The sequence below is a fragment of the Lygodium microphyllum genome, chromosome 22 (assembly GCF_053477565.2).
Source record: "Lygodium microphyllum isolate KBCC chromosome 22, Lygodium_microphyllum_v1.1.10, whole genome shotgun sequence".
Classification (NCBI taxonomy): Eukaryota; Viridiplantae; Streptophyta; class Polypodiopsida; order Schizaeales; family Lygodiaceae; genus Lygodium; species Lygodium microphyllum.
In genome coordinates, this window is record NC_141156.1 from 11761508 (window position 1) to 11785737 (window position 24230).

The following is a 24230-nucleotide window of genomic DNA, read 5'->3' on the forward strand; positions in this document are numbered from 1 at the left end:
TATAGGCGCAACTCGAATGAGTGCATCCTGTAGGTCTGATGGGCGCATAGATTCGAGACGGGTATTCATTGGTGGGCTTAAACAAGCACAAAATTTTAAAACTTGTTGTATCATGTCCATCTGTGGTGCATACTTAAGAAGTGAGACGAATTTAGTAGTATGTGTTAAGAGTGAGTCCTAGCTGTTTCAGCTCCTAGAACTCATTCAATTTCTGCATGCTATACGCAGGTGGTAAGTATCTTTCTTGCACAGCTTTCTTCATTTTTTCCCAGGTAACGGATCCTTTTGCGATCCCTTGATCTCTGCACCATTGCTTCCACCAAAGCCTGGCTTCGCCTATGAGCTTCAGCTTGGCGAGCATAACCTAGTTGACATGTGCAGTACCGGCTGCTTCAAAGTAATCCTCCATGGATTCAATCCAAATTTCAGCATCCGCTTGGATAGATCTGCCTTTCTTGTCAAATTCAGGTGGCTTAATCTCCTTAAGAAAAAACTTCTTCTCCTGGATTATGGTAGTACTTGATGTAGGAGGCAAACAAGGAATCTGTACCTGGGGTTGTGACTCGATAAAGGATTCTTAACATTGTAACTCGCTAATTGTTATGATTTATATTTCATACACAATTCAACTATCAACCAAGAATCCTTAACTTTTTATCAATTCTCATGGACAAGACAGACATTGATAAAAAGAAGTCTTATTGCATTTATATGGGCATAGCCCTTTCGGAGTACAACATTTCATGAGATGATAGAGCAACTGTTATATTTAGTTTAGGGAGAATAATGTTGTATTACATTTATCTACAGGAATTGGATAATAGTATGGTTTCGGATCATGGATTTTCAATAATTGGTAAGTCATTGGAAGATTAGGGTATCCTTCCCTTTGGAACCCATTCCTCTCATAGCGCCCCAACACCTTGATCCTGTCGACGGGGATCACATGGGTCACTTCCTCAAATACATATGAGTTCAACTCAACCCTCTGACCTTGAATATGTAAAGTTGAGTTTACGTGAGCCTCCACAAAAATGAACAGCTTCACGATCTTCAGGTCTTCCAACCACTTTATCCTCTTTAGATTGGTTTGAAGGTATGCAAACCGGTGGGAAGCTATATAGTAGATTCTTGAGTCACCAGTCCATCTCTGTTCCATGTACAAAGGCGATGGATTACAAATATACTCTAGGATGTTCATCATCTCAATCCTTTGTCGATAATCAGGGGAATACATTGCGGTCATAAACATGACTCGAAACACTAAGAACCTGTTCCACGCTTCATAATTCTGCAAGAAAGCATTGAAAGTAAGGAAATAATCGGAACATCAATATTTTCCTTACTTCTTCTTATTAAGATTTCTTAGAAACAAATCCTTCGTTGGTTTGCTCTGATACCAACTGTAATGTGTTCACCTGTTCCCTTCAGGACATGTCTTGGCAGTCCATCAAAAAGGAGGTCTAGAAAGCTCCGCTTGGCACTCCCATGGAATGTCATGGGGTTTGCGATCTAGGACTTTTCGCGTCTTCCATGTAGCGGAAGTATTCTGGCCGTTTCCACTTAGGAGTGACCTGAATCATGGTTTTTCCTAATGGTCATTTCCTAAATGGCAACTAGCGTCAAACCCGAGTGAACTACTTTAGGCAGAAACGCCAAGTCTGAAGCGGATTCACACTGCACTTGGTTCAAGGAGAATGGGAAACGAGAGGGATACAAAGCTCGACCTCTCTGCCATAAGGTGTAGCCCCATTCCATTCCCCTAAAACAGCATAAATCAGGATTATTATAACCTAGAATCTAGGTCAACGCCCTTTTGCTATTCATTTCCTTTGAACGATCTTCTTGCTATCTTTCATCATTGAGAAAAGTTCTCCGCCAACTATGACCACCCATTCGTAGAATGGACCCATGGCCACATCCACCGCACTTTCCTCAAGTTGTTTTAGTTGTCTAATTACCTACCACATTTAGTTGGACATGTATCAAATAGCTTCCTTAATTAGTCCATTAGGCACTAGTTCCTTCACGTAATCATAGTACTTGAGATAGAAAAACAATGTGAAAAAAGTTCCTTTTCAACAACTTATCATATCTATCTTTGGAATACATTTATAAAGTCCAGCTCATAGGCTTATCCATAAGCCGCCCAAAGGCTATCCAGCAATCCACAGGGATTACTAATCCAAGATTCCGACCGTAGACTAGTATGCGGGCCTCCAGATCCAATCCTGAGTCACATTGGCCTCTTATGCACGGCGTGGAAGGCGAGGGATTTATGGCCAGAGCCCCCCTGGCACCCGAGCGTCTTCCTGCTCCAAGTAGCACTCAACGAAGAGACCTCTCGCGGCGGGTTCGGTCAACCTTCCTAGCGCGGTTAACAACCCCCTTGGTTAGGATCAGGCAGACAGTCGGGGGTAATTGAGGCTGCTTCTCCCTTCAGGCCTTCAACCTGATGCATTAGATATCTTTTCATCCTTTAATTCCTTGAGCAAACAATGAAAAACAGTGCTCTTTAGACTGTTACAAGCACAATCATTTCCAGTGGTCGTTATTTTTGGCCAACTGCTAAGGAGTGAATCCTTCTTTCCAAATGCATTCAGCATTCGATCTAGGATCAATTGTAACCGGCAAGATCCTAAGGGTTTGTTTGTTAATCCTTATGCCCTTAGGTTAGGGCCGTACCCTATTAACCTAAGTTAAGCAATACCTTAAGTTCCATTTACAGAAAATATATTGCCCCAAATTATTGATTGGCCCTTTGCTTCCAAGCAAATTTCTAATCCCCTCATCTTGGTTACTTTTCCCAAGAAAGGTACTATATCAAGACGACTACCAATCCTCTTGCAAGGTAAACTTGCGCAAGAATCTGCCAATCCTATTCTGAGGAATTGGCCATTCCCTTGTGATCAAATAACAAAATCATGCGACTCTGCAACTTGTTGCACAAGTGTCGCACTTAACCCATGGGACTATTTTACCCATTGAACAACGTCTTCTAATCACGCAATCATGATTAGATAGGAAACAGGGTTAGGGTGTCTTCACATCCAATCCATTCCTGATTGCACTAGGCCAACATCATCGATCCTAGGGTTCTAACTCAAATCGAGTTTCATCTTTCTACTGAGCGATCCTTAGGGTAGGAACCCTAGATCGTTTCTCGCAAGTATGTCTTGTTGTCCCTACATTTTGTGAATGTGGGCAGGTATTTAGGGATACGAGAGTTTCGTCTTGGCAATAAGTGCGTCTAGGTCATATCCTCAACGTGCTAAACCCTAGTTAGCACTTGGGGTATGTTGCATCAAATAAACCATTCCTAAGCAATTCCTTTGCAGTTTAGGTGTTTAGGGTAACCCAATTTACTTGTCTATTCCAAAAGATATTTACGATACCATTCTTGTAATCACATGATTCATTGCCTATGTATGATTAGATTTACAAACCCTAACTTTTCTGGTTAAGATCAAAGCGTATGTTAAGCTACGGCATAATTTCCATTGATCCTTCTAAAGCATGCATTCAACATTAAGCTTTTAGGGTTTTATGTTTAAAACGAACCATGCAACCTTTTTCTAATTTCATTTTGAATGAATTTTTCGTACACTGAATGAGCATTAGACAACCTTTCGTAACTACTGCCAACTGACTAGAGTTTAATTTACTTCATGCAACTCTAGAATCATTCCCATGCCTTGCAAATTCCTACAGCTGTTAGCAATCTTCTTTAATGAATCCTTGCGAAGAAAGAGATGTCTAATAATGCAATATGCGAGTTTATCTTTCCATGCATAATCGTAGAGTACAACAATAATTTCGACTTTGTAAAGATGATCATTAGTTGATCTAAATTCGTTACTTTGCAATGTGTAAAAACAACTTGCTAAGAATGCCTAGACGTCTTATGTCCTTCTTTCATTCATTTCTTTGAAAAATAAAAATAACCGATTCCTCGATTGTGAGTTATTTTCCCTAAGATAGCAAATCTTTTTCAATCGTCAAAGTGCATCTTACTTTCGTGAATTCACCATGCATAATTATAATATTACGACGTAAATAAAAAATAGGAAGAAAACCTCAACTTGTGGATTCGGTGAAATGTCCACATGGATGTTAGGAGATGATCCTCCTGTGGTTGCACCTCGTGCCTTTTTCGGGGCCATCGCGATTTCAACCTTCTTCCCTTGGCTGCAGACTTATGATCTTGGCTTGTCTCCCTTGCAAGTGCAATTCCCTTTGAGAATCGGCTCCCTTGACCACCGATGCTTCGTCTTGTGGAATTGGGCTTTGGAAGACCTTACATGCTTCCTCCTCGAAGCTTAAGAGGGAAAAGAAATTTGGGCTTTCGAAGGGTTCAAAAGGGAAGGGCCTTTTTAATTCGGTTAGAAAAATAGGCTTGTGGGAGTTGAATTGGGAAAGGGTTTAAAACCTAGCAAATATGGCTTTTGGGGATTGTAAGGAAAAGGGAACTTAGAAATTCCATATATAATAGGCCTTCACGAAAAAGGATACAATGGTTTTAAAAGGCTTGTGTGGGAAGGGTTTTAAAAGGAAACCCGGGGTTAAAACCTTGTGGAAATGCTATGAGAAAGGGCTTAAAAACCCGACTAGTATGAGCTTTATGGCTGATGCAAGGGAAAGGGTTAATTCCCGAGGATGCAAGGGGAAAGGCCTTTATTCCGAGGGTGTAAAGACCGCTTTGTAGGGCCAATGAAAAAGGGGTTTTAATATTGGCTATTGCAGATCCACAAGAAGGGGGTTGTTAAAAAAATAACCCCGGCTATAGTGGGCTTTATAAAAGATGCAAGGGGAAAAAGGGTGCTTAAAAACCTGGGGGTAATAAAGACCCGCTTGAGAAGGCAATAGAAAAGGGGGCTTTCTAAGGGGCCCTTAGAAGCTTCCCAAGAAGCTTCTTGGAATCTTCTGTGGCCCACAGAACTCCACCACGTGAAGGAAGAGGAGTCACTTATTGCCGGCAGGAGGCAGATTGAAGCAACGACGGCTAGACGGGCTAGGCGGCGGTGATTTTTGTCAGCTGGGGGCAGCGATTTTTGTCCCTCTTCTCTCCACGATGGTCTTCAGCAGCATCGTTGCTCTCGTCTCTCTCTCTCTCTCTCTGTTGGCATGGCAGCGTCCGACCCTCAGCTTCTTCCTCCCATTACCACCATCACACAGAGGGTTTATATAGCTTTTAAGGGAGGGGGACCTCCCCTGCCCCCCCACGTGGCCTATTGCATGGCCATTCTCCCCGCCATGTCCTCCAGCAAGAGACCTTAATCATAAGCGCCTTACTCCCTCTCCTCCAGCACGACCTTCGGCTAGGGGAAAGAAGGTTAAAATAAAAAATTTTGCCATATATCCATCAATTATCCTTTTGACCTGCTCCCAACAGGAGGTTCACATGTAGATAAGCGGGTTCTTTTACTTTTGTCTCGTTTATGCCAATGGAGATTAGGATATGTCATGTACTATTTAGAGATCGCGTCGTCCGTATCTTCAATGTCGCCATCATCATTGCATGAGACTCACGCATGTATGTAATATTTTTCAGCAGGAATATTACATTCTCTTCCCCTTTGAGGAATCTAGATGAACTCATCTCGAGGTAAACTGGGGATATTGATGGTTGAGAGTGCTTTCATCTATCCAAGTGGCATCCTCCTCAGGATAATCTTTCCACTAGACGAGGCATTCTCTCAACATTGTGGATCTCAGTTGTCTCTCCCTAACATCTAAGATCCTGTCAGACCGTAGTTCAAGGACTCCTTGACTAGGCAATACAACTTGTTGGTCATCAAGTACATGACTAGGATTTGGTACATACTTCTTCAATAGGCTGATATGGAATACATTATGAACCTTTATGTTCTCAGGGAGTTGCAGTCTATAAGCATTAGGTCCTAGGCACTTGAAGATCTTGTATGGTCCACAATACCTTGGACTTAGCTTCTTGTAATCTTCTAAGGATAGGGAACTCTTCTTTGGGTGTATGCGAATGAAGACCATGTCTCCTTCCTCGAAGGTTCTATCTTGACGCTTCAAATCTGTGTATGCCTTCTGTCTATCCTTGGCAGCTTGGATGTCATGTCTTATTGACTTTACTTGGTCATCCATCTCTTCCAACATCTGCCTTGAAGCTTCAACCCTCAAGGTTGGATCTAAGATGTTTAGGGGAATACAACAGTCATGACCATACAATGCTTGAAAAGGGGTCATCTAAATGCTTTGCTGGTAAGAAGCATTATAGGCAAATTCAACCAAAGGCAAGTATTGAATCCACCTTTTTGGTTCACGACAGTAGTGTGCCCTTAGCATATCCTCAATGACTTGATTGACTCGCTCCGTTTGGCCATCGGTTTGGGGATGGTAAGCTGTACTAAAACATAGTTGAGTCCCAATGGCTTCAAAGGTAGCTCTCCAGAAGTGTGATGTGAAGAGAGAATCATGATCACTAATGATTCTTCTGGGTAGCCCATGTAGCTTGAATATCTCCTTGATAAACAACCTTGCAATGTTTGAGGCTTTATAGTTTGTCTTTACCCGAATAAGTTGTGCAACCTTAGTAAGCATGCCAACCACAACCATGATGGAGTTGTATCCTCCCTGAATTTGGGGTAGGCTAACAACAAAGTCCATACTGATGAATTCCCATTTCATTCGGGGATGTCGAGTGGTTGTAACTTTCCTGGCATTTTGACATGTTCGACTTTGATACGTTGAAAAGACAAACACTCAGTGACATATTTGAGAATGTCACCTTTAAGCCTCTCCCAATAGTAGCTCTTCCTAACTCCATTGAGAGTATTGGCATAGCCAGGATATCTTGAGAAAGGGGAATCATGAGCTTCCCACAATATCTTCTGCTTAAGTGATTGGCTTGCCGGTATAGATACTCTCGCTCTATAGTAGACAAGTCCACTGTTCATAGAGAATTCATGATATTTAGCTTGTAGCTTTTGGTCCTCGTCCTTGATAGAGATCTGTCTTAGTATCTTTTGATAGGATGGATCATGGCATGCTTCCTCTCTAGCTAGCTCAAGTATTGGGTTACTTGGCATGGACACCTTTGTGGCTAGAGATCTAGCTGTTGATGGATTTTGCAAGATTAATGAGTTAAGGAATGCCTTGCGACTGAGTGCATCGGCAACTACATTCTCCTTTCCCAATTGGTACTTGATTTCAAAGTCATACTCCTCCAGCACTTCAATCCACCAATGTTGCCTCATGTTAAGCTCGTTCTGGGTAAAGATCCACTTGAGACTTTTATGATCAGTCAGTAGAGTAAACTTGTTACCCAACAGGTAGTGTCTCCAAAGCTTTAAAGCATGGATGATAGCTAACTGTTCTAGATCATGGGTAGCATAATTCTTCTCATGGCTCTTCAATTTCCTTGAAGAGTATCCTATAGGATGACCTTCCTGCATGAGCACACATCCTAAGGCAAGCGTGCTAGCATTAGTTACTACGTCAAACTCCTTACTGAGGTCTGGAAGTTTTAGGATAGGTCTTGATACCAAACTCTGCTTCAATCTATCAAAGCTAGTTTGTTCAGTAGTTGACCATGCAATGGATGTTTGCTTCTTCAATAAGTCCGTCAGAGGTGCTGCAATCAAAGCATAGTTTTTTATGAAGACCATATACCATCCTTTCAATCCAAGAAAACTACATATTTCTTTGACATTTGTTGGTATTGGCCATTCTAGAACATCTCTAACTTTGGCCAGATCCACTGAGATTCCTTCCACTAATACAATGAGTCCCAGATATTAAATCTGACGTTTAAAGAATGCACATTTCTTCATCTTAGTATACAGCTTATGTGCCCTCATTGTCTCAAGGACAATCTGAAGTTGGGGTTCATGATCTTCTTCCTATTTGGAATAGACTAAAGTGTCGTCGAAGAAGACGAGCACGAATTCATCAAGATATGGCCTAAAGATATCTTCCATTAATATTTTGAAGGAGACAAACGCATTCGTAAGACCGAATGACATAACTAGGAACTCAAAGTGTCCATATCTTGTGTTGAGGGCCATCTTTGGGATATCTTCTTCCTTGATTCTTATCTGATAATAACCAGACTTGAGATCAATCTTGGAGAAGATATTCACACCCTGAAGACGATCAAGAAGCTCATCTATTCTAGGAATAGGGTACTTGTTCTTGACAGTTGATTGATTCAACCCTCTGTAATCAATACACAGTCAAAGCGTTCCATCTTTCTTTTTCTGGAATAGTATTGGAGCTCCCCATGGTGAACTACTAGGATGGATGTAGCGCTGATCTAGCAGTTGTTTGAGTTGTTCCTTTAGCTCAATTGCTTCGGAGATGGACATTCTATAAGGTCTCTTTGCAATTGGCGCAGCTCTTGGAACTAGCTTGATCTCATGATCCGCTTCTCTTTGAGGCGGGAGTTCGGTCAACTCTTCACGAAATATGTCTGTGTATTCCTTTAGCCATGAAGGTTCTTCACTAGACTATTGCTTCTGATTTAACTTGTTGAGCTTAATCAAGTAGACAGGTAGTCCCTTTCTAACTCCCTTTATAATCTAAGATGCTTTGGCCAATTGTATTTTTGGCTTTCTAGCCTCTCCTTGAGTTGTAACCAATTCCCCTTCAGAGTTTCGAAAGGAAATTTGGCCCTTTCCACAATGAATGTGGGCGTCATTAGTTTTAATCCAATCCATTCCGAGTAGACACTCATGGATGCCTAGGTTCATGACTCTGAATTTGATCGAAGTCGTCTTTCCTCCCGAAAAGAATTTCTCCTTAGCAGTTCGCCTGGTACAAGTGATCTCACGACCATTTGCTAATTCCACAAGCAAGGTAGGTGCTTCTACTATGGCTATTCCTAATCTTCTTGCACAAGCTCGTGAGATAAAGGAATGTGTACTACCACAATCAATCAAGGTCTTGAAACCTTTACCTTGATACTTCGACGGTGTCTCAATCACTGAAAACTGGCGATTCGGGCCTTTCTTGTGAAGAGCGGCATGGACTGTCGCCCTTTCAAGCTCTACTTCCATGGTCGGATCTTCTTATTCGCACATTTCCATGTTGTCAACACAGGTGGTTCTTCCTCTTCCTGGGGTAGCGGCTCCCTGGCCACGGCCACTTCCTTGGAAAGGTGCCTGGCGATGACCTCCTCCAAGCTTGGGACATTGCCTATTGAAATGACTAGGCTCCTTGCAGTGGAAACAACGGAGGTTTCGGCCATTACTTTGGGTAGGGACAAAGTTGTTGACATTATTAGTCCTTGCTTTCTTTATTTGTCCTCGATTTTGACCTTGAACTCTCTTCATTTGAGGCCTATATAGTCCTCTGTTTGGGTAATTATAAGACCAAGTTTTGTTATCTCTTGGCCTAGCCTGCACCTCCTAAATTATAGGCGCAACTCGAATGAGTGTATCTTGTAGGTCTGAGGAGCGCATAGATTCGAGACAGGTCCTCACTGGTGGGCTTAAACCAGCACAAAATTTTGACAGGTGATGTGTCATGTCCATCTGTGGTGTATACTTTGGAGGTGAGACAAATTTAGTAGTATGTGTCAAGAGTGAGTCCTAGTTGTTTCAGCTCGTAGAACTCATTCATTTTCTGTGTGCGATACACAGGTGGTAAGTATCTTCCTTGCACGGCTTTCTTCATTTTTTCGTAGGTAATAGATCCTTCTGCGATCCCTTGATCTCTGCACCATTGCTTCCTCCAAAGCTTGGCTTCACCTGTGAGCTTCAGCTTGGCGAGCATAGCCTGGTTGGCAGGTGCAGTACCGGTTGCTTCAAAGTAATCCTCCATGGATTCAATCCAAATTTCAGCATCCGCTTGGAATGATCTGCCTTTCCCGTCAAATTCAGGTGGCTTAATCTGCTTGAGAAGAAACTTCTTCTCCTAGATTTTGGCAGTACTTGATGTAGGAGGCGAATTGGGAATCTGTACCTGGGGTTGTGCCTGGATAAAGGATTCTTAACATTATAACTCGCTAATCGTTATGATTTATATTTCATACATAATTCAGGTATCAACCAAGAATCCTTAACTTTTTATCAATTCTCATGGACAAGACAGACATTGATAAAAAGAAGTCTTATTGCATTTATATGGGCATAGCCCCTTCGGAGTACAACATTTCATGAGATGATAGAGCAACTGTTATATTTAGTTTAGGGAGAATAATGTTGTATTACATTTATCTACGGGAACTGGATAATAGTATGGTTTCGGGTCATGGATTTTCAAGAATCGATAAGTCATTGGAAGATTAGGGTATCCTTTCCTTTGGAACCCATTCTTCTCATAGTGCCCCAACACCTTGATCTTGTCGGCGGAGATCACATGGGTCACTTCCTCATATACATATGAGTTCAACTCAACCCTCCGACCTTGAATATGTAAAGTTGAGTTTACATGAGCCTCCAAAAAAATGAACAGCTTCACGATCTTCAGGTCTTCCAACCACTTGATCCTCTTTAGATTGGTTTGAAGGTATGCAAACCGGTGGGCAGCTATATAGTAGATTCCTGAGTCACCCGTCCATCTCCGTTCCACGTATGAAGGTAATGGATTATAAATACGCTCTAGGATGTTCATCATCTCAACCCTTTGTCAATAATCTCGAGAATGCATTGTGGTCATAAACATGACTCAGAACACTAAGAACCTGTTCCATGCTTCATAATTCTGCAAGACAGCATTGAAAGTAAGGAAATGTTCGGAACATCAACATTTTCTTTACTTCTTCTTATTAAGATTTCTTAAAAACAAATCCTTCATTGCTTTGCTCTGATACCAACTGTAACGTGTCCACTTGTTCCCTTTAGGACACGTCTTAGCAGTCCATCGAAAAGTAGGTCTAGAAAGCTCCGCCTGGCACTCCCATGGAATGTCACAGGGTTTGCGATCTAGGACCTTTTGCGTCTGCCACGTAGCAGAAGTATTCTAGCCGTTCTCACTTAGGACCGACCTGAATCAGGGTTTCTCCTAATGGTCATTTCCTAAATGGCAACTAGCGTCGAACCCGAGTGAACTACTTTAGGTAGAAATGCCAAGTCCGAAGCGGATTCACGCTGCACTTAGTTCAAGGAGAATGGGAAAAGAGAGGGATACAAAGCTCGACCTCTGTGCCATAAGGCATAGCCCCATTCCGTTCCCCTAAAACAACGTAAATCGAGATTATTATAACCTAGAATCTAGGTCAACGCCCTTTTGCTATTCATTTCCTTTGAACGATCTTCTTGCTATCTATCATGATTAAGAAAAGTTCCCCGCCAACCAGGACCACCCATCCGTAGGACAGACCCATGGCCACATCCACCGCACTTTCCTCAAGTTTTTTTAGTTGTCTAATTACCTACCACATTTAGTTGGACATACATTAAACAACTTCCTTAATTAGTCCATGAGGCACTGGTTCCTTCACGTAATCATAGCACTTGACATAGAAAAACAATGTCAAACAAGTTCCTTTTCAACAGCTTTTCATATTTATCTTTGGAATACATTTATAAAGTTCAGCTCGTAGGCTTATCCATAATCTCCCAAAGGCTATCCAGCAATCCACAGGGATTACTAATCCCAGATTCCGCCTGTAGACTAGTATGCGGGCCTCCAGATCCAATCCCAAGTCATGTTGGCCTCTTGTGCACTGTGTGGAAGGTGAGGGATTTACGGCTAGAGCCCCCTTGGCACCCAAGCGTCCTCTTGCTCCAAGTAGCGCTCAACGGAGAGACCTCTCGCGGCGGGTTCGGTCCACCTTCCCGACGCGATTAACAACCCCCTTGGTTAGGATCAGGCAGACAGTCAAGGGTAACTAAGGCTGCCTCTCCCTTCAAGCCTTCAACCTGAGGCATTAGATATCTTTTCATCCTTTAATTCCTTGAGGAAACAAAGAAAAACAGTGCTCTTTAAACTATTACAAGCATAATCATTTCCACTGGTCGTTATTTTTGGCCAACTGTTAAGGAGTGAATTCTTCTTTCCGAATGCATTCAGCATTCGATCCAGGATCAATTGCGACCGGCAAGATCCTAAGGGTTTGTTTGTTAACCCTTATGTCCTTAGCTTAGGGCCGTACCCTATTAACCCAACTTAAGCAATACCTTAATTTCCAGTTATAGAAAATATGTTGCCCCAAACTTTTGATTGGTCCTTTGCTTCCAAGCAAATATCTAATCCCCTCATCTTGGTTACTTTTCCCAAGAAAGGTACTATATCAGGACGACTACTCATCCTCTTGCAAGGTAAACTTGCGCAAGAATCTGCCAATCCTATTCCAAGGAATTGGCCATTCCCTTGTGATCAAATCACAAAATCATGCGACTTTGCAACTTGTTGCACAAGTGTTGCACTTAACCCATGGGACTATTTTACCCATTGAACCACATCTTCTAATCACGCAATCATGATTAGATAGGAAACAGGGTTAGGGTGTCTTCACATCCAATCCGTTCCTGATTGCACTAGGCTGACATTATCGATCCTAGTGTTCCAATTCAAACCAAGTTTCATCTTTTTAGCGAGTGATCCTTAGGGTAGGAACCCTAGATCGTTTCTCGCAAGTATGTCTTATTGTCCCTACATTCTGTGAATGTGGGCAGGTCTTTAGGGATATGAGAGTTTCATCTTGGCAATAAGTGCGTCTAGATCACATCCTCAACGTGCTAAACCCTAGTTAGCACTTGGGGTATGTTGTATCAAATTAACCATTGCTAAGCAAATCCTTTGCGGTTTAGGTGTTTCGGGTAACCCAATTTACTTGTCTATTCAAAAAGATATTTACGATATCATTCTCGTAATCACATGATTCATTGCCTATGTATGATTAGATTTACAAACCCTAACTTTTCTGGTTAAGATCAAAGCATATGTTAAGTTACGGCATAATTTCCATTGATCCTTCTAAAGCATGCATTCAAGATTAAGCTTTTAGGGTTTTATGTTCAAAACCCTGAAGCATGCATTCAAGATTAAGCTTTTAGGGTTTTATGTTTAAAATGAACCATGCAGCCTTTTCCTAATTTTATTTCTAAATGAATTTTTTGTATGCTGAATGAGCATTACACAACCTTTCGTAACTACTGCCAACTGACTAGAGTTTAATCTACTTCATGCAACTCTAGAATCATTCCCATGCCTTGCAAATTCCTACAGTTGTTAGCAATCTTCTTTAATGAATCCTTGCGAAGAAAGAGATGTCTAATAATGCAATATGCGAGTTTATCTTTCCATGCATAATCGAAGAGTACAACAATAATTTTGACTTTGTAAAGATGATCGTTGGTTGATCTAAATTCATTACTTTGCAATGCGTAAAAACAACTTGCTAAGAATGCCTAGACGTCTTATGTCCTTCTTTCATTCATTTCTTTGAAAAATAAAAATAACCAATTCCTCGATTGTGAGTTATTTTCCCTAAGATAGCCAATGTTTTTCAATCATAAAAGTGCATCTTACTTTCATGAATTAACCATGCATAATTATAATATTACGACGCAAATCAAAAATAGGAAGAAAACCTGGACTTGTGGATTCGGTGAAATGTCCACATGGATGTTAGGAGATGATCCTCCTGCGGTTGTGCCTTGTGCCTTTTTAGGGGCCATCGCGATTTTGACCTTCTTGCCTTGGCCACAAACTCATGATCTTGGCCTGTCTCCCTCGCACACGCAATTCCCTTTGAGAATCGGCTCCCTTGACCGATGCTTTGTCTTGTGGAATTTGGGCTTTGGAAGACCTTATAGGCTTTCTCCTCGAAGCTTAAGAGGGAAAATAAATTTGGGCTTTCGAAGGGTTCAAAAGGGAAGGGCCTTTTTAATTCGGTTAGAAAAATAGGCTTGTGGGAGTTGAAATGGGAAAGGGTTTAAAACCCGGTTAATATGGCTTTTGGGGATTGTAAGGAAAAGGGAACTTAGAAATTCCGGATATAATAGGCCTTCACGAAAAAGGATACAATGGTTTTAAAAGGCTTGTGTGGGAAGGGTTTTAAAAGGAAACCCGGGGTTAAAACCTTGTGGAATTGCTATGAAAAAGGGCTTAAAAACCCGACTAATATGAGCTTTATGGGGGATGCAAGGGAAAGGGTTAATTCCCGAGGATGCAAGGGCAAAGGCCTTAATTCCGAGGGTGTAAAGACCGCTTTGTAGGGTCAATGAAAAAGGGGTTTTAATGTTGGCTATTGCATATCCACAAGAAGGGGGTTTTAAAAAAAAGAACCTCGGCTATGGTGGGCTTTATAGGGGATGCAAGGGGAAAAAGGGTGCTTAAAAACCTGGGGTTAATAAAAACCCGCTTGAGAAGGCAATAGAAAAGGGGGCTTTCTAAGGGGCCCTTAGAAGCTTCCCAAGAAGATTCTTAGAAGCTTCTGTGGCCCACAAAACTCCACCACAAAGAGGAAGAGGAGTCGCTTATTGACGGCAGGAGGCAGATTGAAGCAGCGACGGCTAGACGGGCCAGGCGGCGGTGATTTTTGTCAGCTAGCGGCAACGATTTTTATCCCTCTCCTCTCCATGATAGTCTTCAGCAGCGTCGTTGCTCTCGTCTCTGTCTCTCTGTGTCGGCATGGCAGCGTTCGACCCTCAGCTTCTTCCCCCCCTTACCACCATCACACAGGGGGTTTATATAGCTTCTAAGGGAGGGGGACCTCCCCCCCCCCCCCCCCACGCGGCCTATTGCATGGCCATTCTCCCCCCCATGCCCTCCAGCAAGAGAGCTTAGTCATAAGCACCTTACTCCCTCTCCTCCAGCATGGCCTTTGGCTGGGGGAAAGAAGGTTAAAATAATTTTTTTTTCCATATATCCATCAATTATCCTTTTGACCTGCTCCCAAGAGGAGGTTCACATGTAGATAAGCGGGTTCTTTTACTTTTGTCTCGTTTTTGCCAATGGAGATCAGGATACGTCGTGTACTATTTAAAGATCGCACCGTTCGTATCTTCAATTCCGGCATCGTCATTGCATGAGACTCATGCATGTACGTAATATTTTTTAGCAGGAATATTACACGATCATTAACATTGCATGTATCTTGCAAAATTGTGTTTGTTGAGTGGAATTATGAAAGTCAATTGGATAATTATAAAACACATTTACTCCCTCAATGAATAACTCCTCAAGCTCTTTTATTAATGGTCTCAAAAGGATCCCAAATGCAAAGCTTGAATTGCAAATCAACTTCTTGCAAGTTAGTAGCAAAAATAATATAGGAAGAATCCCAGCCCTAGACCTTTTGCCACCGTCTAAAATCATAATTTCTACTGCACCACAATCTTTTTGAGTTGTTCGAGAAGCTTTGAACCCATCCCAATGTAGAAGTAGAGCAAAGTTTTGAGGCTCTCCCTACATTAAAAATTAATTTAGGCCCATCACAACAGTTATCCTTTCCCAAGCATGGTTAGACATCTCCTCAAACAAGCAAAGGAGATATTACAAAACCCTACTTGGATAGGAAGATCGTGTCCCTAGCGCCAAAAAGACCCATCACAACAGTTATCCTTTCCCAAGCATGGTTAGACATCTCCTCAAACAAGTCATTTTAGGATGCTTACTATAATAAAATCATGAGTATTCCTCATTCCAAAATATCAGAGAATTTCATGCAACATAGAAGAGTTAGTGGTAGCTCCATTTTTTCTTTTAGCTTTTGAAGGCATAATCCATTTAAGTAGAGTGCATTAATATTCCATGAACATACCCTTAAACATGCTAAACAATCATATTATCAAGGTATTCAATGCATCAAGACAAATATCTATTGTGAAATTTTCACAAAATTGAATGGAATCTATGATTAACATAGCACTGATCTCAACATTATTGAAGGTGTTGGTTCTCAAGCTACGTGACTTATGCTTGTACTTATTGGTCCTAGTAGAGGTGTTTCTACAAAAAGGAGTTAAAAGAAAAATATCAAGGACATACATTGATGGGCTCATTTTCCAAAGCAAGGACATACATTGGTGGTTAGACATCTCCTGAAACAAGTGATACTTGGAGCTTGCTATAATAAACTTATGCTCAAGAAAACCTAGCATAAAAAGCAAACAAGAGAACCCTAAACCCTACTTGGATAGGAAGATCGTGTCCCTAGGACCAAAACTCGACCAAAAAGGCCCATCACAACAGTTATCCTTTCCCAAGCATGGTTAGACATCTCCTCAAACAAGCAAAGGCTACTAATTAAGAGACATTTAATCTTCAATTTTAAATTCTCTTATGCAACAAAAGTATACCATTAAAAAAGTTAAATTCTCTTATGCAACAAAAGTGCAATACTATCTAAGGCTTCTTGGAGATTTCACTTATCAAATGCTTTGCATTTCTATTCTTTGTTGTTTCATAAGATCCATCCCATAACTAAATCTTAAAAAAGGCCAATATCACGCCATAATTAGCTCTTTAGAAAAAAAACAATTTCAATGTCATTGCAAGACATAGAGGAATTTAATTGAATAGATAGTAGAATGATGTGTAGGTTTTATTAGAATTAATTATATGATAAGCCTCTACTGAATGGGTAACCATGGAAATCTACATTAATTGATGTACAAAAGTGAACCTATTATATACACTAGTATACAATGCATGCGAATGCTCAAGCAAAATAATTCACATAATTATTTTTTTAATATTACAATTGATGAATTCACATTCTATTATCCTTAGTGTTAGGTAATTCAAAAACTCCTCTATTATTATCCTTAATACCATACCATTAAAACACTTTAGTCAAAAAAACATTTCAAACTATATATTTTTTAATTATCCTTAGTCAAGTTCGGTATTTGGTTGGAGCTGGAGGCGTGAGCGAGAGGCGTAATGGGTGGTCAAGAGCCATAGGATGTCAGGAGTTGGCCGCCGTTGGGAGGAGCTGGATGTCGGGAGTTGGAGGCGTACAACTACGCGTATTGGACGTCGAGAGCTAGAGGCCGAGGTGGAGCCAGGGAGCCAGAGTACGTCCGGGCGTAGGAGGCCGTCAAATGTACCGAGTGCCCGAGGGCGCGGGAGCTACGTGCAGGGCGAATGTCGAGAGCACAACTAGTAAGGTGTAATATGTATGTACTTGAGTACGTCGATGGGAGCTGGTGGGGCACTATGCGATTTGGACGTAGTACGTCTGATCAACACATACGACACTACGTTAATGCAAAGCCGAAGCTGTTGGAGTTCGAGCAAGTGATGATCAGCGCGCGCAAGTCAAATAGTGCCCGAAGTGGCGGGCGGGGCGCCACTTAAAAGGCCTGTTGGGTGACGTCTAGCAGTGTGAATCGATTGAATCAGGACGGCATTGGGGCTGACACAACTGGGCACCAAGCTCATCTGCCGAGGAGGGAGCATGGGTCACTGATCACTACAGTGCCGGTGCATAGGTGCTATATTATTGAAAGATTGGGCACTGCAATGATCACGGGAGCTAACTAGGATGTGTGCACTATCTATGCCGCCATAAATATTAATGTATGTGTAGGGCGTGCACTAGAGCTAGGATGTATTGCACAAGCTGATCAGGAAGGAGCAGCACAAAGAGTCGATAGGGCGCAAGTGCATGGAGTACAGAGACTCTAAGAGGGCGGGAATATGAGAGCTCAAGGCGGTTCAAGCTAGCTCCACATCAATAAAAAGAAGAGAAGGAGCATTAATTTGGCGCCAACGTTCCTCTTGTAGGTCAATATTAATGTCATTAAAGTCATTAATGACCTTGCAAATAATAGTAGTGTGACTTGCAACTAGACCTAGCAATGAAGAGGACTTTAACATGATTTTATTTACCAATGTGGGGAACCAATGAAGAAAAACCCATTTTAAGGACCCATTTTCATGAAATTTTGTACTAGATAATACTAGATACCCCTAGCTCCATTATTCGTAGATTTTTGAAAGACATATTTAGATTGTCCATGGTTACGTGAGATAATTAATCTAAAGTCACACACATACACGTGTATATAGACATGCAAAAAGAGTTTATAAATGTGATGAGTTTTTCCTAGCCATAAAAATTTAAAATTTCATAGCCATAAAAATACATTTGTTTTCATAGCCATAAAAATACATTTGTTTTCAATTTAAATGTGCATTCAAAATCTTAATTTATTAAAACTTCCCTTTTAAGTGCTTATGTGAATTAAGATATGCTATCATGAATTAAGAGACTTGAAGTATTGCATAATAAATTTTCATATCCATAAAGGACACTCACAACATTTGAGATAAAATATAAAAAACCTTTGAGAATGAGGTAGAAGGAAACTTTGTGTTATAGTTGGGGGTTACATCCAATTGTATCACATTAGGGTAGATGGTTGAAGTAAGGGCCACAAATGTTGGAGGTTTCTTGTGGGGGGTCCTCAAGCACTTCTAATTGTGTATGCTCCTTGGGGGTGTGTCTCCCTATCTGTGATGTGATTTGTATGTATGTTGGTATAATCAGAAGCCAATCTTCACAAAATATATATGGCCATCAAAAAAGTTTTACTAGTAGTTGTAGATACTTGCGTATTATGATGAATGATGGATTAGGAAAATTTCTTAACTTTCTTACCAAATCACTTGATTGAAGGAAAAAGGTCTCTAGCATGAAACATATATATCTTCTTAGCTTCAATTGCTTAGATATTTGGGACTTTCGAAAAATAGTATCCCCCATCCTTGCATAGTTACTATCATGCCTCTAATCAATTGTAGGGGCAGTTCAGTAGATCAACTTGTACATCTAGGTGTGAGAAATAGAAAGCAAGCCATTCAAGATTATCAATTTCCAAAATGGGATAGCACCACTTTGGCTATCCTAGCCATGCATCCCTAGGCTACTTGTTGAGGTATCAACTGCTCCTAATGCCTTTGAGGCAACACCATTTACAAAAGGCTTCTACATCTCGCTAGTGAAGTTATTTTTGAGCCATGTTTTCCCTATCCTTATGACTAAATATAGCATTCATAGGGAAAGAAGCCTTTTGAATTCTGTTTCTTTCTATACCTTATAATCAAAGGCCACTATAATGTCAAATTAGTCCCTTCCTTGGTACTTATGCAAGGTGTCTTTGGGCTTTCTCCTTGCTCTTTTAGCACTTGTATGTCTAGTGGATGTTTGTTACCTTCTATGATTGGGTTCTCAAGATCTTAGGCTTCTTATTGCTCCAGTGGGACTTCCATGGCCTATTACATATACTTTTTGCACAAGTATCTACAACACTCCCTAGTCATTATCCATGTTGCCCTTACAAGTAGAAGTTATAACTTGTTCAATTCCATTTCCATAAACAGTAAGCTTCATTTAGTTAGATAGAATATGAAAGGAAATTGAGCTCTACTCAGTCGTGGCAAAAGTAGAAAGAACTTAGCTCAGAGAGGAAGTCATAAGAAATTTTCAAGAATGATAGGACAATTATGTTTGTAATATATGTAGGGTATTTATAGCACCAAGCTTTTAGTACTATTAAGTTGTATAGGGTAATGGCCAAATATTGGACCTTAATTAAAAAGAAAGAAAAAAAAGCATGCACAATGATGCCTAAGGACACATCCTTTCTCCCTAACGAGAATCTATGTAGGAAAGTGAAATAATCTAGTAGGTTTCTATCGCATTGTGTATTCTTTTTTTAAGAAAATCATTATGGTCCTCAACCCATTGATGTTTAGAATGCACCCACTTTTGTGGTTCAAAGTGGATATTTAAGATGGATCACTCTCATTTAATTTAAGGTTACATGTACAAAATTTAACAAGAAAAGCAACATCTACTAAATTATGCAACATTTAAAGGTGTAGATACAAGGCATGCTTCAGACTTAACAGAGAGTAGATTCATAAAATAAGATTCAATGCATATTATGATCTTGCATCAAATTTACAAGAACTTGGGGATAAGCATGAGGAACACTCCTTCAACAAGCCTTTGGCAAAAAGGCTTCTACTTAGCAGGCCTGTGGTAAAAGGGCTACTTGCTCTACGACCTAATCAGGATAGAAAAGTCAACATGTGGCTACCTTATCCAACTTTCTACACTATGATAGAGCTATCAAAAGTGATAGACAATTCGGAGCTCAAGTTGCTACTAAGGATGTGGACTATAGCACCCCTAATTTCTAAATATGTTTTCTTGCATTGAACCATCAAGGTTGCACCAATCAAAGCTTAACTACTAATGGTGTCATGTATGCTAACATCCTTGCCTGCTGCATGCTTGTGTGCCTTACCAAGTGGACTTTGTTGGTGAGCCAAGGTTCATCATGCCATGTCAAAATTGGAACTTAAATTCTTGATGTGTTTGAGAGATTGGTGCAAAATCGTCATTTTGTATGACTCTTACACTATAATCATGGCAATATAGAGAGATTTTCTTGGATGCGATTATAATAGTGTATCTAAAATTGATTGCACACATAACGAGTTGGATTGTGCACTTGTAGGTGATTGTAGATCACACTACACGAGTGGTTCAAAGCACTAAACCATTGATTTCCCAACCTTTGCTTGCCAATCAATGGCATAGTAGGATAGTGCAAGGGATTAGTTACCTAAGTTTTCTTTTGCGTACAGAGTCAATAATTTGACAATATCCATAATTACTCTTAAGATTATGATGTGGTATACTGTAATAGAGAGTGGTGGTGATATATGTGGTATACTATCTCTTGCTTATTTAGTGTAATGAAGTAGTATATATGTGCAATGTATAACTTTTGAAGTTAGTGGGTACTAATGGCTAGACAATCTAAACATTCATAACTTGGTCAAGTGCAAATATGCAAATGAGGTGAGGATCAAATAATTGCAACTAAACCACATAAGGGTATTTCTCATATTTATACTTAGAGGGGTTTGATCTACATAAATATGGCTTCTTTAAACATAAATTTTTTGGAATATTTGTATGCTTAAGATTTTCCATATTAGCATAAGATATCCCATAACTTATGTAAGGATAGCTGGAGCTGCTTCTTGCAATATTATTAGGCAAGATTGTTTGCATGACTTACAATAATCTTCTACATGGAATTTCCAAAATTTAAAAAGAATACCATGTGCTCATTCGTGCTTCCGAAATATTAGGTATAATATAGTAAATAGTTGCCTCAGTAAGGAAAAGTGCTTTTTAGAAGCACTTGGCCTCCTAAATAAGGTCATATAGAATGGATATTGCATGCTAGATGCCTTTACTTTCAACTCTATATTTCATAGCCTTTGAGAGAGAGAGAGAGAGAGAGAGAGAGATTATAATTCTGGCAATGATAGGTTATCTTCATAGTTGAAGACGAGTGCTTCATAGTTAGATAGCTTAATATCCCATTTTTAAAATATTTTCTTTGACTCAAGTTATGTCTATAAAGAGCTCATCCCATTTATGTTTCAATATATGGAGAAAGGTGGAGGAAGAGAGAGTTTTTCTTATTAAGATAGTTCATCGTATGATAGAATAGACTCTATGTGTGTGTGTGCGCGCACGTGCATTTTTGTGTGTGTGTATAAAACAGTTTAAAAAACATTATTGAAATGTAGCTTAAAAAACATTATTGAAATGTAGCTTGAAATCTAAGATGCAATTTCTAAGACATATATTTTAATATGTGGTTTAAAATATGAGGTCATGAAAGGTTGCTTAAAGTTATATTTATTTTCCTTTTGTTTATGTGAAGAATATGTATACATGACACAAAAGCTTCTAGCTAAGATATCAATGCTACATAGTAGAGGTCAACACTATATAACACAAATTCTATCTATGATATACTAGAAAAAGAGCTTATGAGGTATTGCATAATAGTAGGAATTCATGAATATACCATTTTGGCATAGGGTGTTGTGAATCGTTACTCCAGTAGCTTGTTTATTTGTGTGTTGAGGAGTCCCTAGGATGACACTTCAATCCACCTTGATTTGGGCCTTTAGATCACAAGATACATCATAGTCATGTATGGAGTTGTATGAGACACTTTCTTTCCTTTTGAATGGCCACTTGATAGCTTTGCATATAGGCAATTCATGATGGATTGCATCACTTATAATAGTGGCCACCAAGAGAAAATTGATACTCCTACAACAAAAGTAATTATTTAAGTTAGTATAGCTAGATTGAAGCTTTGATAGAAGATATTTACATGATGTACAAATGATATACATGGTTAAGAAGTCACATTAATTTGCTTAGTTGATTCTTTTTATATTGGTATTCTCATGCTTAGGTGCTCAATATTGCATGCTTCTATTAAATCCGATATAAGTATGGTGAGTGCTAGACTACTTGTTTTTTGTTTTTGCAGTTTGTTTTTTTTAAATTATATGCTTCTATCTCATATAGATATGCATCATGCTTTGACTAAGTTTTCATTTTGATATTTGCTAATGAAAAGGAAATAGTATTTTGGAAGAAAAAGTATGTTTTTCTTTAGGATAATGCAAGCTTTGGGAAGCTACTATATGTATATTCTCTACATCACGTGCATTCAATGCCTATTTATAAATATCCTTATATGTGAATTTCTCCAAAATAAAACATTACCCTTTTCTATTCAATCTATAAATAACCACTTTATATTACACCCTTTTATATGTGAAACTTCTATAAAAATGGTATTTTAAAATTAGCTTACTTTGAACCCACATGATGCACACATATATTCATGAGTAACTTACCCGAGAATGCAAGGCTATGATTTGAATACTAACTGTCTAAATCTTGAATACATGTTGATTTTTCGCAAGGTGAAAAATCTTTACGTGTTTTGAGGTACTAGTGTCTAGACATAAGATGTCGCTATTATATGTTTTTATAATTTATTAATTTAGGCCTTATGCACTAGTATCATATAGTATTTTTATAATTTTGCAAGGTCTCTAGTTTAATAATAAATTTGATTATTTGAGTCACTTGATATTTGTTTTTTAAAAAAATCATCAATGTACTATTACAAGTTCATTTTTGTGAGCAAGGACAATAACTTGTTTGTTTTAAAAAAGTCTAGTATGTTCACTAAATGTTCGAATACTTAAGAATGTGAGAGTTAAAGTAATCATGGTGTTTTTTTTCTATAGTTCATGGCTAAGCATAGACTCGGGGGGGTCACTCATGAATATATGTATATATAACTTGAGTTCAAAATAAGGGGTTTTAAAACACCATTTTCATACATTGTTTACATACAGAAGGGTGTCATGTAAAGGGATTACTTACAGATTGAATAGAAAAGGGTTGTGTTTTATTCAAGAAAAATTCATAGATTAGGATATTTATAAAGAGGCCATGAACACACGTTATATAGAGAATATATATATAGTGAACCCCTCGAGAGCATAGCAAGGCTTCCATTATATGGATATAAATTTTGACAATGTTCTAGACCCATCTAGGCTTCAAACACCTAACATACATGCTGCACCTACTACACAAACAAACTAAGATATGATTTATGTGGTTCCTCCTAGAAATTTTCAAGACATAGTAGGCAATAAATATATGGAGCTTTATATCTTACCCCTTGCCTAATCTCACACCCTCCTTTCTATTGATGTTGTCTTTGATTATGGGTATGTTGGCTTCGTTGAATGTTTTTTAAAATGTTATTTATGAAGGCAAGATGTTGATGGATCCACCTAGCAAGACTCCTGAGTCCAAACAAACACATTAGATTCAGTCATCAGAAAAACATAGTGCTTTGACCTCATCCTTTGGGGTTGAGTCATCAATTAGGCATCTTGATTGGAAAATATGGCCCATTACACATAGTGTTGGTTAGCATTGATTAAACATGTTATGTTGATTGCATGTCTTATGTGCTCTTTAAAGTATGAGATTTATAGTGTTGATCTTCTTTGATAATGACTAGGCTTTCAAAACGCTATCATTAATGATGTATGTAATAATGGTATATTGTTATATCATAGTATAAACAAGTTTCTCTCCACACAAAAGGTTGACTTGTATAGTTGGATGATGAACTGCATTGAGAGGTTGCATGATTAATATTTGTTGGTTCTTCCACGAGTCTGCCTGTGGATGTGTTGGGTCCAAAGTTGGTTGGTGAGTTACATCATGTGTCACATGCTAGGTGTACATTATGTGTTGCATGCCACTTTTGAAGTTCACAAATCATCATATTCTAACATGTATAGAGATATGTTTGTACCAACGTGAAATGTCTTCATAAAGAACTTGGTGATGGGCACTATGGATGTAGCATATGAGTACTAGAAAAATGAGGGGCTCTTGATTACTATGTTCTTTTAACACACCACCTTGGACACTT